At 47.3% G+C, this 16,189-nt stretch overlaps 1 protein-coding gene across 1 annotated transcript in view; it reads left to right on the top strand.

Annotated features, from left to right (window-relative positions):
- Positions 1–16,189, top strand: part of Zbtb7c (zinc finger and BTB domain containing 7C) — a 332,122-nt gene that overhangs the window by 1,116 nt on the left and 314,817 nt on the right. The gene's annotated exons all lie outside the window — the stretch shown is intronic.

The following is a 16,189-nucleotide window of genomic DNA, read 5'->3' as shown; positions in this document are numbered from 1 at the left end:
AATCGTCTTAGGTCGCTATGAGGCTTTTGTTATTCGCGCTGTTGGTCTGTTTCACCAGGAAGAAGGCCAGGGGCAACCCCGAAGAAATCACCAGGCCCCCTTATCTTTCGAGTCTGCATAGCTGTGGAGACAAGCACTCAATCAAGCCTCAGGTCCACAGCTCAAGGCCGAAGCAGCTGAGCTCCCTGGCTTGTGTTATCATTGCAAAGCTAGGACTGGGGTTCGGGGGCTTCTGGGACAGAGAGGAAAGCCGAACCAGGACGAGAAAAACACTTAAAAGAGGATGTGCGATGTCTAGCTTTGAGAGAGAAAGTCTGAGGCTCTGTGCATTGGCTCCTTGTTGGCCGGGTAACTATCTAGGGCAGCCAGGTAGAGCCACCAGGGTAGGTCAGGCTTAGACTGAAAGAAACCATTATACCCAGAGAGGGTCTGATACCTGGGTGTTGCAAGTAGGTACAAAACCGCGGAGAGTTGGAAGCACTCAGTCTTGTCATTTTCCTTGGCCCTATTCACACTCAGGGATGACCCCTGCTGCACCCACCAAGCAGGGAAGGGCTCTCTGCTTTAAAGGAGGCCTCAAGATTTGGGGAAAGAAACTCTAGGCATTAGGAGAACTCATTCTATAATGAGCAATCCCAAGACTTCAAAGAAGGGAGTGACCTACCACAGTGGTAATGGAGCATGGAAAGTAGAGATGGCAGCTACTCCGGCTGGCTTGGACAGAACTCCCTGGGGGGCAAGGCCTTGTGGGCTTGTCGACAGAAAAGCTATTCCCAGACCCCGAGCGCATTATGGGCTTATTGTCTGCTACTTTGTACATTCATGTTTTCGATCATTCGAAACACGCACATTCCGTTTCCTGTCCCCTGTCCTTGACCCAGCAAAATCGGGACAGCCACTGCAAACTCCAGTGTGACATGGTCCCAACTTTGCCTGCACCCTCATTGCCCCAAATCTCCCAGATTCCGTGGGCAACATAATATGGCTTGATTAGCCAAGATGAGTCTCTAGCTTGTCAGGCTGAAGCACCCACTTTCTGTAGGATGCCAGAACTGTTTTCCTGGTAATTAGGTTTTACAGATATTTTTGAAAGGGAGCCCAATTTTGGATCAATTACACTTGGACACACATTCAGTACTGTTGTGGATACCAAACGAGAGAAGAGCAATTATCTGGGGGTGCTGGAATGAGTGTTGTTATGGGTATTTGACATAGCTATTAAGCATCAATGAATGGGTTCTCAGTAATTTTTTTTTTTACTCTGTATTTTATTGAGTAAACAAGTGTTCTAATTAAAAAAGAGATTTGAGTTGGCCACTTAGATTTTAGCCACGTTTTCTTTGCCACTGTATTCAGTATTCAGTGTGTGTTGGAGGGCAGAATGTAACGATTAAGAGGTTTTTTTTTTTTTTTTTTTTCAAGCCAAAATATTCTAGGGCAAGGCTTAGCCTTCAGTCTGTAATATTGTGTATGGCCAGGCAGAGCCTTACTAAGTCAAAATAAGGGTGGGTGTGGTGTGTGCCCATCTGTTTTAGTCAGAAGTTACTCTGACTAAAACATACTCTTAAGTTCCGTTGCCCTCAAGGATGCGTGGTATGAGGAATTCAAGGCTGACAGTGCCACCGTGTGTCATTTCTCAGCTCTTTTACACAGGCAAGCATAAAGGTTCTCATACAACATTTGGGACTCCCCAGGGAAAAAAACAAAATAAAACAAGACCTGTTACCATAATAAACATAAAATATTTTGCTAATGTTATTTACTTCCATTGTGTGCTAATCTCATCGGCACGCCCAATAGTGAGATAGATGGGGAAACTGAGGCAGATTGAGGGGAAATGGTCTGCTAGTGATTAGCCTACTACTATTCAGCTTGGGCTTCTCAGAGGTTACCTGCTGTGAGAGAGTCTCCAGCAGTGCTTTGGACCTTGGTTCTTCCTAGTGCTGAACACAGTTGATTGGAGGCAGTCACCAAGATACCCTGTTCTCTACCCCAGCTGATGTTAGCTTGTTGTCCTCCCTCCTGAAGGCCATGAGAACTTGGAACCAGCTAGCTAAGGCTGGGTGAGGGGTGTGAGATCTGTGTTTGTGCAGGCCTGAAGGAGTTGGTCTATTTATAAACCACCCTTTCCTTTCCAGGAAAGAAGAGGCTCAAGGGTCTGGAACCATCTGCAATACTGACTTCTCTCCAGAGTGACCATGTCCCATTGAAAAAGAGCCTGCCGTGTCAGATTGATCCCTGATCTGGGAAAAAGATTGATCTTAGAGCTTGGGGATTTAAGCTCCAGGGACTCCCTAGAGACACTATCATAGTTTCTTAGATGCTGTCTCTCCTCCCCCACCCCCCACTGCTTAGGCAGCACCTCAGACTGAACTGCTGGATAGAGTGTAGTTGGCCTTTATGAATAACGGCAGTAACTATTGTTATGTAGGAGATTCTGAAAGTAGCAGATTGTACAGGACCCTCTCTGGCTTCAGAGTCATGTCTGTGTGGTGTCAGAGGAGGTCTGAGGGGTGCATTCCTTCCTCCCTTCCCCTACCCCCACCCTCATGGTCACCTCTACCGTTTACTCTAAACACCCATCCCAAATCTTCTTTGTCTTTAATCAATGGTACCTGTCACAACCTCATATCTGAGACTCCAGATTTTCTGCCTGGGCTGGTGGTGCGAGGGTGGAGGTAGGAAACCATCTCCTGTATCTGCACTGACCTGCCCATAAGAAGGGACTCGTGTCAGGCTTCCCTTAGGTGGGAAGACTCATAGAAGAATCCCTAGATAGAAAGAAGAGCTGCTATAGGGCCACAGGGGCAGGCAGATGAGTTGATGGTTTCCAGGATAGGGATTTGGGGTAGCTCTTTTCTATAGACTCAGTGTCCAGTTCAAGGCTGTTTATAGGAACAGTTTGCTAAACCAATACCACAGGCTGAGTGTGGCGAATAGGAATCAAATTGGTTCTTTATTGACAGTGTGGTATGAAGAAGGGCATGTTGGGAGGGCCGGGATGTACAGCACAGTGTGGGGGAGAAGAGGCGTGGGTTGTCCGACCAGCATTTTGAAAGCTCTGAGGCCAAGAGAACTGGTCATGCACTCCCATTGGACGTGCTAGAAGCAGCCTTTGCTGAATCAGCAGCTGGGGATGAAGTCCTTTTCTGTGGCCAGGGCAGTGGGCATGCATGTACTGAGGCCCCTGCAAGGAGGCAGGCTGGGCCTCGCATAATCTGTGGCCATCAGGAGCTTGGTCTCTTGATCTTGCTGATTTCCTGCACCTCCCTCACCCACCCATTCCTTGTTTCTTGAAGGAGCTTCAGATCCTGGTTTGCTATTCTTTTTGTCCAGAATGTCCCCCTTCCCTGTGTATCTCCTGGCTGGCTTTGCCTTGTCATTTGGGTCACAGCCGAATGATCCTGTCATAGTGTGTTCTTTACTGTGCCCAGTGCTGCCACGGTGTGATTTTGGTCCTTTTCTTTGCTGTTTGTCTTCCCCACTGGAGCCTAATCTCCAGGAGGCTGGGCCCCTGTTTAAATGTTTGCCACCGTTTCTTCCACATTAGAGCTGTGTTGGCACACTTAAGTAAGTAGTCGAGGGAATGTGCCTGTTGGAGCTGTTGGGATGTGCGACAAACCTCTCTTCAGCCCAGAGACAGAAATAAAGCTTGTTATAGGTGTCCTGTTGTGTAGTGGGGAGGGGACATAGAATTAAAGAAGCACAGGCCATTGTCAAAGTTGGCTTGGGTAGAGAAGTGTCTTGATGGTAGGATTGAACTCTCTCTCTCTCTCTCTCTCTCTCTCTCTCTCTCTCTCTCTCTCTCTCTCTCTCTCTCTCTCTCTCTTTCTCTGGTAAGCGAGAGGAAGAGTTCAAGCATCATGCCACCCCTTGGAGAGTCAGGACTTGTGTTTTTCCACCAGTGCCATTCATTGGCAGCATCTTCAGAACAGCTGTGGACAGCTGCCTGCCAGCATGGATTCAGGGAGGGTTCCTCTCCAGGGCCAAGGGGTCCACTCAGCCCCACAGGAGGAGAGAATTTCATTAGTGTTTCACACCCTGTTGACTTCCAACCCCCCGGGGAACAGGACTTATAATAAACAGATTCTCAAGGAAACTTAGAAAAGGACTGAACATTCCATTTGCTGCTTCTTGTTTTCTGATTATCAAAGCACTAATAGTCATTACAGAAAATCTGGAAAATGTAAGAGTGAAAAATTAAAATAAAACTGCCGCACCACCCTCAATTCGTTGCACCCCACCCCATTCTTTTTCTATATCCAGAAATAAACATATAGAACCAGAAGCACACACATACAATGTAGGCATGTACAGCTTTCCCAAATTTAAAAGAAAAAAAAAATCATCCCATCTTCCCCTAACCAGAAAGGCCGCTTTCTCCTGAAACCTAACACTGAATTCCTACTGTCAATTGCTGATGCTGAAGGAGAAGGAGGCCCCTCATACTTTAAAAAGACCTTGGGTGGCTTGAGCTTCTGCACTTCGAATAAAGAAAATGGCTTTATTTCCCAGCACACTGCGGAGGCATCTCACGTTTCTCTCTGTTCCATCATGCTGAGGACGGACAAGGGGTCTCTGGCCTTGCACACACAGCCCACACTGTTTGGAAATGTATTTGCCACGGATGCGTAGCTTCCTTTCAAGGACTGTACCATACCTTATTTGTCTGCTATAAAGGAGACGTTTTCAACACCCATTAGCTCATCATTCTTTGACCTAAAGCTAAGAGAGGCAGGAAGAATTTAAGAACTATAAACCTGTGTCATTCCATTAATGTTTTAAGGCAATGCTGGGGACGTCCATTACTCTTTGAGGGGCTGGGACTGCTGCCTCCCTCACTGTTGCATTCATGACTTGCAACCATGGCTGGCACACATTTGATGGATGAATAGAAGAATACGGAATCCTCCCTATGGGCGGGATACCCTGATGAGGGCCATGGTGGTCAAGGTCTTGTAAGAGTGTGCTTGGCTGGGAGGCTGGAGGAAGAGCGGGGAGTAACCAGGCAGGAAGGCTGACTTCTAAAACAGTAATATGACTTATTGCAAAGGGGCTCAGAGAGGTTTTAGTGAACTCTTGGGTCAAAGCCTGGAAGCACTCAGCTCTCTGGAGACCAGAAGTGGGAGGATTGGCAGGGTGCAGGGAGGGACTTGAGTGGCAGTGGACTCTTCTGATTGGTGATTGCTAGGGCTCAGAACCTAGTCCCCAGAGAGTTAGTGTTTGTGAGCTCTGCTCTGCTCCTAAGAGTGACAGAAAAGGAGACCAGCTGAGAAGCTAGGGGCTGATGAGGAGTACAGGGTTTGTAGCTGATCAGCCCCGAGTCCATCCATGGCTTTGCCACTTTCTTCAGTCATGAGCACATATTATGTTATTTAATCCCTCTACTGTATAATGGCAGTGCCAGCTGACAGATTGGGAGAGAGAGAGAGGGAGAGAGAGAGAGACAGAGACAGAGTCAGAGAGAGACATAGACACAGAGAGGGAGAGAGATAAGGGCAGAGAGATACTGAGAAACACAGAGAGATAGAGGGAGAGAGATACAGAAAGAGAGAGACAGAGAGGGAGAGAGAGAGGGAGAGAGACAGAGATAGAGACAGACAGAAAATGAGAGAAGGAAAGACAGACAGGCACAGAGACAGACAGGGAGAGAGAGACAGAGAAAGGCAGAGAGATACTGAGACATACACACAGAAACTGAGAGACAGAGAGAGACAGAGAGAATGGCAGAGAGGGAGGGAGAGCGAGCTAGTTCATAAAGCCTCACAAAGAACCAAGGGCAGGTGCAGGAAGCCATCATTACTTAGTCATTTTGTGACTTTGTTTCTGAGGGAGGCAGGAGGAGAAGATGATACTAGGTATTGAGGCCTTCTAACACCCAAGATATTGTTGTCTTCTGCTCCATCCCCTCAAGATGCCACCAATTTCAGGCGGCAGAGGGCAAAGAGACACTTTGTTGGTGTTGATGTTCTTATATCAGTCAGGGGCAGAGCAGGGGGCTGTCCTTTGTGCTTCCTAGCTTGAAGCCTGGCTTGGTGGCCAAAACTGTGTTGTCTAGGACTCATAAAAATCCAATCCAATCCAATTCAGGCAGCACAGCACAGGAGGAGGAAGACAGACAAAGACCGGTTGACTGTCAGGCCACTCACAGACCTGCCCTCCAGTACACAGCACAGACAGGCCATAGACACCTGATTGCTACCATGCTATACCGCTCTGATGTAGCTGATATCACCCAGGAGCCAAGAGCCATGTGACCAGCCTGCAGCAGGAGCCACCACAGTGTGTGGTGAGAGAGAAAGGCCCTGCGCCTCATCTGGACAGCAGTAGAGCTGACCCTGCTGGCTGGGGTACAGGGGAGTCAGCCCCACCATTCATCTGGAGTGACGTGGTGTGAGTGTGAGCATGATGCCCTCCTTGTCCTGCCACCCGCAAGCTGGTTCTGGGGTCAAGAGAGCAGGAGAGCTAGCCCTACCCTCTCACTGGCTGTAACACTCAGGAGAGTGGACCCTGCACCTCGCCTGGGCAGCATGGTGGAACTGGCTCTGAAGTCGTGGGTGCAGGTGAGCTGGTCCTGAGGGCAGGAGAACAGGAGAGCAGGAGAGCTGACCCTGACTGCTGTTCATGGTGGCATTGTGTGGCCTCGCCAGAGCAGTGCTAGGGAGCTGGTGGTGCACGTAAGGGCGAGCCGATGGGCTGACTAGCTCAGCTACCATGCAGGCCCAGAGCTAGGGGTCTAAATTGGCCCTCCCCACAATCTGTGTCTGCTGCAAACCGTTGAGATGCGTGAAAGGGCCAGTCCTACTGATCCAAAGCTGCAGGATCTCCACGACACAGGGCAACAACAGGATAGCAGGGAGGAATCCCAGTGAGGATCCAGTATTGATGGTGTCACAGAAGCCAGAGGCCTTACACCAGACCAATGATTCATTGTAATGAACATTTGCAAGTGAAGATGTGTGCACAGAGGGATATACTGTGGGACACACTGTGACACACTATGGCTTCAGTGATGAGATGGTTTTTACATTTTGATTTTGTTATTGTTTGTTTGTTTGTGTGTGTGTGTTTGGGCTGGGGGAGGTTGCAAGGGTAAAGGGCACATATGAAGAGATGGAGAGATGAGTGGGACTGGGGTGTATGATGTAAAACTCACGAGGAGTCAGTAAAAAGTAAAAAAAGGACGGAGACTGTTGGGTGTAACCGCTTTACACATGAGCAGAGTGACATCACTCAAGCGGCACCACTACCCCTCCCAGCTTCCCCACCTTTCTCGGAGAAGAAATACACTTGTTGAAGACAGGAGCTTAAACCTTCGGGTGCTGCCGGGGACACACTGCTTCCTTCCTATGCACGTGGGCACCCACTGGTCTTCACAGTAAAGGCCACTTGCCTTTAATTGACAGGCAGGGGCAGATCAGTTTTGTTGACCTTGGGCCAAGTCGGGAAGCAGTAGAACCTAATAGGAATTTATGATGCACCCTCTATATGTGTTAAAATTTCCTGGTAGCTACATTTTTTATAAAGTAAAAAAAAAATGGGTGAGATGAATTTTAGTGGCGTATTTGATTTAGCCCATCACAGCCCAAACGTTGCCATTTTAACATGGGTCACTAGGACTATTGCAAATGCTCAGGAGTTCCCAGATGGGTGGCCACCATTCTGGACATCATAGAAAGACCAAAGCACAGGTTAGGAGGACCAGTCTCCGGGAGACGCATGCTGTGGGGGAATGCTGCCTCAGGAGAGAGGGCATTACAGGCAAGCCCTCCCTGTGATTACGAGGGACGCAAAGTGCAGAAAACCTGACTTTTACTGTGTCTTAGTGGAAGGCATATGCTGTGTGCCTGAGCAGGGGTCGTCTACCTTCGTGGGCCTCAGTTTCCCCATTTGTCTGTGAGGTCAGATCATTTCTGAGAGCATGCCTGCTCTAGCGCCCTCTAGTTTCCAAGGGAAACTTGTAGAAAGCCAGTTCAGGCTCTGGATTATGGAGAGGGTGCAGGTAGGCTGTGTCCACTTTAGGGACCTAGGACCCACACGTCCTCTTTAGAGTCTGTGTGTCAGCTCAAACAGCAAGCTCTCCAAGACCAGACTGCATCCGGTCACTGTCACGGAGAGTGTTTTGGATTCGGGCAAGGGCGTTGCCGTGTCAAAACTGACGTTTTCATTGTGCTGTAATTCTAAGTCTTCCTTCTGTCAATGGTCATCCCAGAGGGCTGTGAACATCGAGCATTAAAAGATGGGAGTGGCCTGTCAGGAAATATTAGCACACTGAGAAGGAAACATTTTCAGCGCTGTCATTAATGGGCACCGGGCCTGTCCAGAGAGGATGTGGAAGAGGGAGGGATAGGGTAGGCGTGTTTGGAGGGAAGGGTGCGACCAGTGTATTTTTGGCTTCTGAAGTCAGAGCCACTGCTTTTCCTGTGTTCTGGTGAGGGGCATTTGGAGATTTATCTCCTTCCCATGCCCTTCTAGATGGGGGAGGGAGCCTGCTTGCTCTTTGAAGAACTATGCCTTCTTTTTAAACATGTTACTGTCGTGTATCTAGCTAGTATCATGTATCTAGTGATTTTCCCCCGAGGAATCCCCATCTCCGAGACAGAAAAGATGCCTAAGAAGGTTGGTCCATATGTGGAAACTGAGGCCTCACTCCTGAAATTCACACCAGCAGGCAGCCGAGGACTAGATGCCAGAACCCAGATCAGCCTGCTGCCTCCCTGAAGTGTGGGTTTGTAGGTTCCCTCTGCTTCACAGGCCTCTCCGAACCATTTTTAAATAAGGATTTCTTTTCTATGTTTTCATAAACTACATTTTTATTACTTTCTCCACATTGTTTGCTTTGAATTTTTAATTTAATTTTCCTCCCCCCCCAATAGGTCAACACTTAACATGGTTTAACATTCAAAAGGTACAAAAGGGTATTAGGAGAGGAATATCTCTCTTTGGTGACTGCTCGTCTCCTTACGGTAGGCAGCCTCTCCTCATGCTGTCTTTAATTTGAAGACATTTAGTACAAACACAGAAACATGGATGTGCAGGTACACACATGAATGTATGTTTTAATAGTATCAACCAACTATAAACAGATCAGACCATTGTATTTCATTTCTTACTTTCTGTTCAATATGTTTTTTTGTTTGTTTGGTTTTGGTTTTTTGGATTTGGTTTTTTTAAGACAGGGTTTCTCTGTATAGCCCTGGCTGTCCTGGAACTCACTCTGTAGACCAGGCTGGCCTTGAACTCAGAAATCCGCCTGCCTCTGCCTCCTAAAGTGCTGGGATTACAGGCGTGCACCACCACCGCCCTGCTCAGTATGTTTTTTGAGATATTCTTTTTAAATTTCATTTTAAAATTTATTCTTTTTTTCCCCTCTTTGAGACAGAGTCTTACTATTTAGCTTTGTCTGGCTAGGTTTGCCTTCAATTTACGTGTGCGTGTGGGGGGAGGGAGGAAGGGAAGTGTAAAGGGAGGGAAGGAGAGAGAGAATAAATATGAATATATAGATATATAGCATCACAGGAAAAATTTCAAAAGTCAATTCTTTCCTTCCACCATATAGGTATCAAACTCAGGCTGTGAGGTAAGAGCCTTCAGCCACCAATCTGTTTCTACAGTCCATCTTGGCGATATCTTAAAATCTGGCTGATTATTTGACTACTCCTAATACATGAGTATTTTGGTTTCCAGTCTTCTGTTGATACAATATCCAGTGATGTTTTTAATAAAAACATCCCTGATTTTTCTGCATACAAAGAAATTTTCAGCTCTGGAAGAGTAAGTTTGCTATCACTCTGTACAAGATATTTCAGAGGATAAACTTTAATTCCTTAAATATAAAGAGTAGAACAAGGGGCTGAGGAAGAGCTTAGTTCTTTTCTAACATGCTTGTCAGGGAAGCATAAGGGGTCCTGAGTTTGGACCCCAGAACTGCATGGTAGCGCCCATGTGTAACGCTGGGACTGAGGAGAGGACGGGTGGATGAGTAGCACTTGCAGGCCAGTCTAGCCAGTCAGTGAGCCCAGGGATGGGTGAGAGACCCCTGTCTCAAAGAATAAGAAGGTGAGGGATAGAAGAAGACACTTAAAGTTGACTTCTGGCTGTGCGTGCGCACACACACACACACACACACAGACACACACACAGACACACACAGACACAACACACACAGACACACACAAGCATGAACTTTGGGCTTGACTTCCTAGAGAACATAGTCAAACTTGATGTATTAAGCTTTTGCTTCTTGAGGTCCTACTGCATGAGAGGAAATGGTGGGGTACCAGAGAGAAAAGGACGTGAAGACAGCACCCAGACTCTGGTGTTACGTAGTGACGGACTGGAGCAGTCTTGCCCACATGCTGGGGAAAGGTTGTCCAATGTGTTATTTGTGACGGAATATAGAAGCCGCAGGGTAGGTTCTGGGTTCCAGGAGTGAGAGGTGGGTGCAGCGCATTGGGAAGGCATCCGGGCCAATTGAGAGAAGTGACTTATAACTGTCACTACTGACATCATGGCCTTGGTCTCCTCAGCTGCCTCCCACAGTCCTCCAGAGAGCAGACTCTTAGACTCTGTATCCTCTTGGCCTTTAGAGCCTTCTACATCCCAAGGAATCAGGGCTGCTTCACAGTCTGAGGAGCAAGAGTGTTATGTGGGCCAATCACGTTACACAAACGGGCAGTGATGCCGTAGCCAGGAGGCCAGAGGCAGTTAGTGCGAGGCTAACCTCACTCTATGGAATAAGGCAGGCTTTCCCGAGTGACCTGGAGGCCGGGGCTCACCTCTGTGTGTCAGCAGCTTCCTGTTCCCCTCTCAAATCTAGGGTGAACTGCTTCACATCAACGCGGGCCTGAATTTGGACAGCCTGCTCTCTGGAACAGCCCCAAGCTGTGAGGACAGACCCTAATCAGATCGCTCAAGCGGCCAGAGAGCTGCAGATTGGTCCTCAGAGAGCACCTGGTCTTGAGTAATCCTCATGGCTTTTTGTGTATTCAGGGAAGGGAGCTGTGACCCTGTGTAGAACCTACTCGGACCTTAGCTCCCGTGGTATCTTTTGGTCACGGGCTTAGTTTTTCAGGGCAAGGGGAAAAGTCATGGGCTTGTGTTCAAAGATCCAGAGATCTCTTTGGAAGATGCTGCTGAAGCCAGGACGTATGCAGTCCTTATGCTCTGACTGCATGATGCAGCGTAGCTCGGAAAGGCCAGACCCGTTTAAAGAAGTAGGGTGCAGCCAGGTGCTGTGAGGCTTGTCCCCTGGAAGGGAGCTTGGAGAGGTGACATTACTGAGGAGCTGCTAGCTGTAAGCCCTTCCTCGTGGTGACATGCCCGTCAATTCTCCCAGTGACTTTCAACGCAACGTTATCATTCCCATTTAGCAAATGAAGAATTATTAAGGCTTGGGATGTTTAGGTTAACTTGCTGGAGGTGGTGTGCTTGGCAGGAAGCAATTAGGGATCTGACAGAGCTAATTCCGCAGGCCATATTTTATCTATTACACTGAAATTGAGTGTTCAGGACGGGAGGACAACCTTGGGTGACGGTGTAGTGAGACCAATGTGACGTGGGCCAACCTCAGCGGTGGTACATCCCTGCATTAGAGGATGTGGGGCAAGAGGAAATGCATCCACTTAGGGGATCAAGTTTGTGGAAGTCCTTGCAAAGCCCAGTCTCCTCTGGCTGGACCCATTGTCTGGTTCATTGAATGCCAATGTTTCAGAGATGTCAAGGTCTGAGCTTCATCCTGAAATGGTGGGGACGTTTCAGGAAGAGATAAGCCACTAGCCATCAACCACCCCACCACACCACCACCATACCACCACCACCACACCACCACCACCACCACCACCACCACCATTACCACCACTACTATTACCACCCCCCCACTCCCCCACCACCCCACCACCACCCCACCACCCCACCACCACCACCACCACCACACCACCACCACCACCACACCACCACCCCACCACCACCCCACCACCCCACCACCACCACCACCACCACACCACCACCACCACCACACCACCACCCCACCACCCCACCACCACCACCCCACCACCACCCCCCTCCACCACCACCACCCCACCATCACCACCACTACTCCACCACCACCACCACCACCACACCACCATCACCACCACCACTCTACCACCACCACCACACCATCACCACCACCACCCCTCCACCACCACCACACCACCATCACCACCACCACTCCACCACCACCACCACCACACCACCACCACCACCACCACCACCACCACCACCACCACCCTCCTCATGTATTGGTTTGTATGTAAAGGCTAGGAGACTTCCCTCAGGAGTCAGTTTTCTCCTACCCATGGCCTCCAGAGATCACTGTCAGGCATCAGGATTGCATGATAAGTGCTTTTACTCACGGGGACATCTTGCTAGCTCTCAGATGATGCCTCTTTTATATAGCATTTTTGGAAATCAGTTTTGTAGCCATGTAAAAGCACTGCTGCAAAAATTCAACTACCAGTACAACAGGAACCAGGCTACTAAACTCAGGAGTTAAGACACCACGGAAGTTTGTATGCGTTTTATGATTCTGTAAAGGGAAAATCCCATTTCCACCCTGAAATAACATCACTCGCTGACTATGGCTGACAGAGTTCATGACGGACAGTAAGAATTCCTCTCTCATTAGAGCCGTGCTGGGTTATGTGGACCAAGTAGGGTGTGCTGTTGGGATAGAGAGCTGACAGGGACAGAGGAAATTATTTGAGAGATAGTAAATCCTCCATATAGTGATCAGGCTTTAGATGTGGCATAGAGACTCAAGGACCCCATCCCAAGGTCCCAGTTTGCATAAGCTTCTTCCAGTGGATTTATATCTGTCTTTGTAATCTCAAGGTTTCTCTGTCCTAGCACGTAGCAAATAAACCACTTAAGAAAACACGCTTGTCTGCTATTTTTCTGATGCTCTCTAACCTTCGGCAATCCGTCTGAACGAAAGATTAGTAGGTGGAAGACTTGCATCTCACCTAATGAGGTCATGTTCATCTCAGGCTGTGTGTGCATATGTGAATGTGTGCTTGTGTGTGTGTGTGTGTGTGTGTTGGGTGTCTTCCTCCATCACCCTCCTCTTTACTTTTTTGAAACAGTGTCTCTTCTAGAATCTGGAGCCTACTACTGTCTGGCTGGTCACCTGGCCCTCGAGACATCTGTCCCCACTCAGCTAGTGCAGGACTTAGAGCTGCTTGGTGCTGCCTTTGGCTTTTATATAGGTGCTAAAGGTGAGGTCCGAATCAATTTCATGCTTATGCAGCAATGACTTTACTGACGGAGCCACACCCCTCCTTCCACCTCAGGCTTCTTGCCTGGATTTTTGTAGGGTATCTTCAGGGGATGTGGAGAGCGCTTTGAATTTTGGATTTTGCTGTGATGGTGGAGGCTTGCTTTTGTGAAGTGTGTCCTAATTCAGATCTCAGCTAGTTTCAAGAACTCAGAAATCTTGCTCACCAACTCGGCACATGAGGGGCGATCCATGGTCCTCTGCTTGCCAGCTACTGGAGAAAACTGCGTGCTTGCTTTTATGTACCAGGGTCCTTAGATTTTTAGCTGCTTTGCCAGAGAATAGGGATAGACAGAGAGGTTGTAAAACTGAATTATTTGATAAAATAATATTTCTACTTACATTGTAGAAAACTAATCATGCTATGGTCTCTCACCATAGCCTTGCCAGCAACTCCATATCCCTTTAAGTTCTCACGCACCTTGCAGAGAGCCACCTATTTGCAGAAGTCATTAAAAGCTATTGTTTAACTAAAGGCTTTTCTTTGCCTTCCTTACAATGCGAGCCCCTGCCTCTGAAGAGCTGACTCAGCAACCTTCTATTTTGGGCATCTGTTACCTCTTCTCAGAGCCTGGGCTGCTGCTCCCTTACGTTCTATTCTCTTCTCAGAAATGGCAATTACCTAGATTTTGGCTCCTGGTCTGAAGTATTCTCACCACAAAAGAACAGGTCTTTGTAGGAGGTCTCTGCCCTGCCCTGTTATTGGGCCTGTGGACTGAATTCTCCTTGCCTGGTGAACAAGCTAACAGTCTCTCCATAATAAATTGCTGCATTCCTTTGGGAAATAGCCCTTTGCCAGGGTGGTAAAACATTTGAATAAAACACTCACTCCTCTCTCTCTCTCTCTCTCTCTCTCTCTCTCTCTCTCTCTCACACACACACACACACACACACACATACACATTCACATGCATTCTCTCACACATATGCATTTACATGCACACATATTTACACACACATGTACACATATTTATACCCAAACACTCACATGCACACATATTTATATATACTCATGTACACATATTTACACACAAACACTTATATGCGCACATTTACATACAAGCTCATATATACACATATTTACACATATACAATATTTTCTCCATTTCATACACACATCTACATGCACACATATTTACACACACTCACATGCACACATATTTACACATGCACATATATTCTTTCTTTCTCTCCCTCTCCCCCTTGAGATTGTAGGTAGAAAGCACTCAGCACAGTGTCTGTCTTGAAACCCAGAACTCAATAAATATTATTGAATATGGCTAATATTATAATTATCATGCTCAGAAGGAAAATGTCGCCCTGAACTGCTTGTTGTTACGATCCAGGACCAGAAGGTCGTCTTACTTAGCTTAGCAACCCTTTCTGCTGGTTCCCACACTCCATCCTTCATACACACAGCACATTAAGAGTCTGTTCATTCCTGGGATGTGTGCAAAATTCCAATTCCTGTCAAGAGAATTTATGTGCGGTTTTAGAAGGGATAATCGACCAGTTAGTATGTGCGTGCTGATTTTATACACATACGCGGGGCCGTTTACAGCACACATTATAACATCTTCAGTCTCTGCCAAGAATGCATATTTCTTAGCCCCGTGCATTTGCATATTATGGGTTCATAATTCCAAATAGCTGTAAAGATCTCTAAGGAAAATGTAGTCACTGTACCCTACTGCTCTAAATCTCTATAGAGTAGTAGAACCTGGCTAATTTTTGCCCCTGCTAATGTGCCAGCCTTATAATTTTTACACTCTTGCACATACACACAAATCTTTGACTTTATCCTACTTCTAAGCAGAGATTTAATGGCTGGGAGCTGAGTTATGCTGCCTATTCCCCAGACTTCATTACCTTTCCAAAATATATCATACACACAGCACAATGTACTCTGGCCTCATTATAGATGATTAAAAAGAAAAGATTTGTCAAAATAAATGAACCGACTGATCTGATCTTCCCCTGATGGGGTCCCTGGCTCCTCCTCCCCACCTCCACCTTGAGTTATCTCCCTGGTCTCGGGCTGAGCTTAGCTCCATGATGACATAGACAGCGCTTCCAAAATTGCTCCCGCAAGCTGGTATCACCAGAAAATTCAGCCTCCCACCCCCACCCCTAATCAATTGTTGGAGCATCTGCCATTGGCAGTATTTGATCCGACCAAACCAAACAGAGCAGCAGGAAGAAAAGAAACTTCTGGAACTATTTACCCTGCTCCACAGGTTCAAGATCCCTGGGTTTAAAAAAAATGGTCAGGTAAGGTTTTCTTTTTGAAGTTTTAGGGGGAGAAGATTTGAAGCTATAAGTCTGGTCCCCTCCGTTTGAGGTTGGTGAGCCATGGATAGCAAAGACATGGTAGTTTTCAAGTGCATTGGCCTTGGTGCAGAGTCTGCCAAAAAAACAAAACAAAACAAAACAAAACAAAACACAAAAAAACAAAAAACCAAAACCAAAAACAAAACAAAACAAAACAAAACAAAACAAAACAAAACACAAAAAAACAAAAAAAACAAAAACAAAACAAAACAAAACAAAACAAAACAAAACACAAAAAAACAAACAAAACAAAAACAAAACAAAACAAAACAAAACAAAACAAAACAAAACGTGGGGTTGCTGGGCTGGAGTTGGCCACGGCAGGGGAGCGGGCACCACTGGCCTCATTGTGTGGCTCAGCTTTGCCACAGGATGTGATACTGAATTTTAAAATGCGTGCTGTAAGGAGCTCCGGAGGCCAGTTACCTTTGCAGGCATCTGAGAGGTTCTGGGCTTCGGAGGCAGAGGGATAGCCCGGCGATTGACGAAGGAGCAGCCAGTCTTGATTCAGGAGCCTGAGGTTACTGAGTCCATACCGTTTGG

Source organism: Apodemus sylvaticus, chromosome 13 (assembly GCF_947179515.1).
Source record: "Apodemus sylvaticus chromosome 13, mApoSyl1.1, whole genome shotgun sequence".
NCBI classification, from domain to species: Eukaryota; Metazoa; Chordata; class Mammalia; order Rodentia; family Muridae; genus Apodemus; species Apodemus sylvaticus.
The sequence above is the reverse complement of the archived record's forward strand: the minus strand, read 5'-3'. Positions and strand labels throughout refer to the sequence as shown.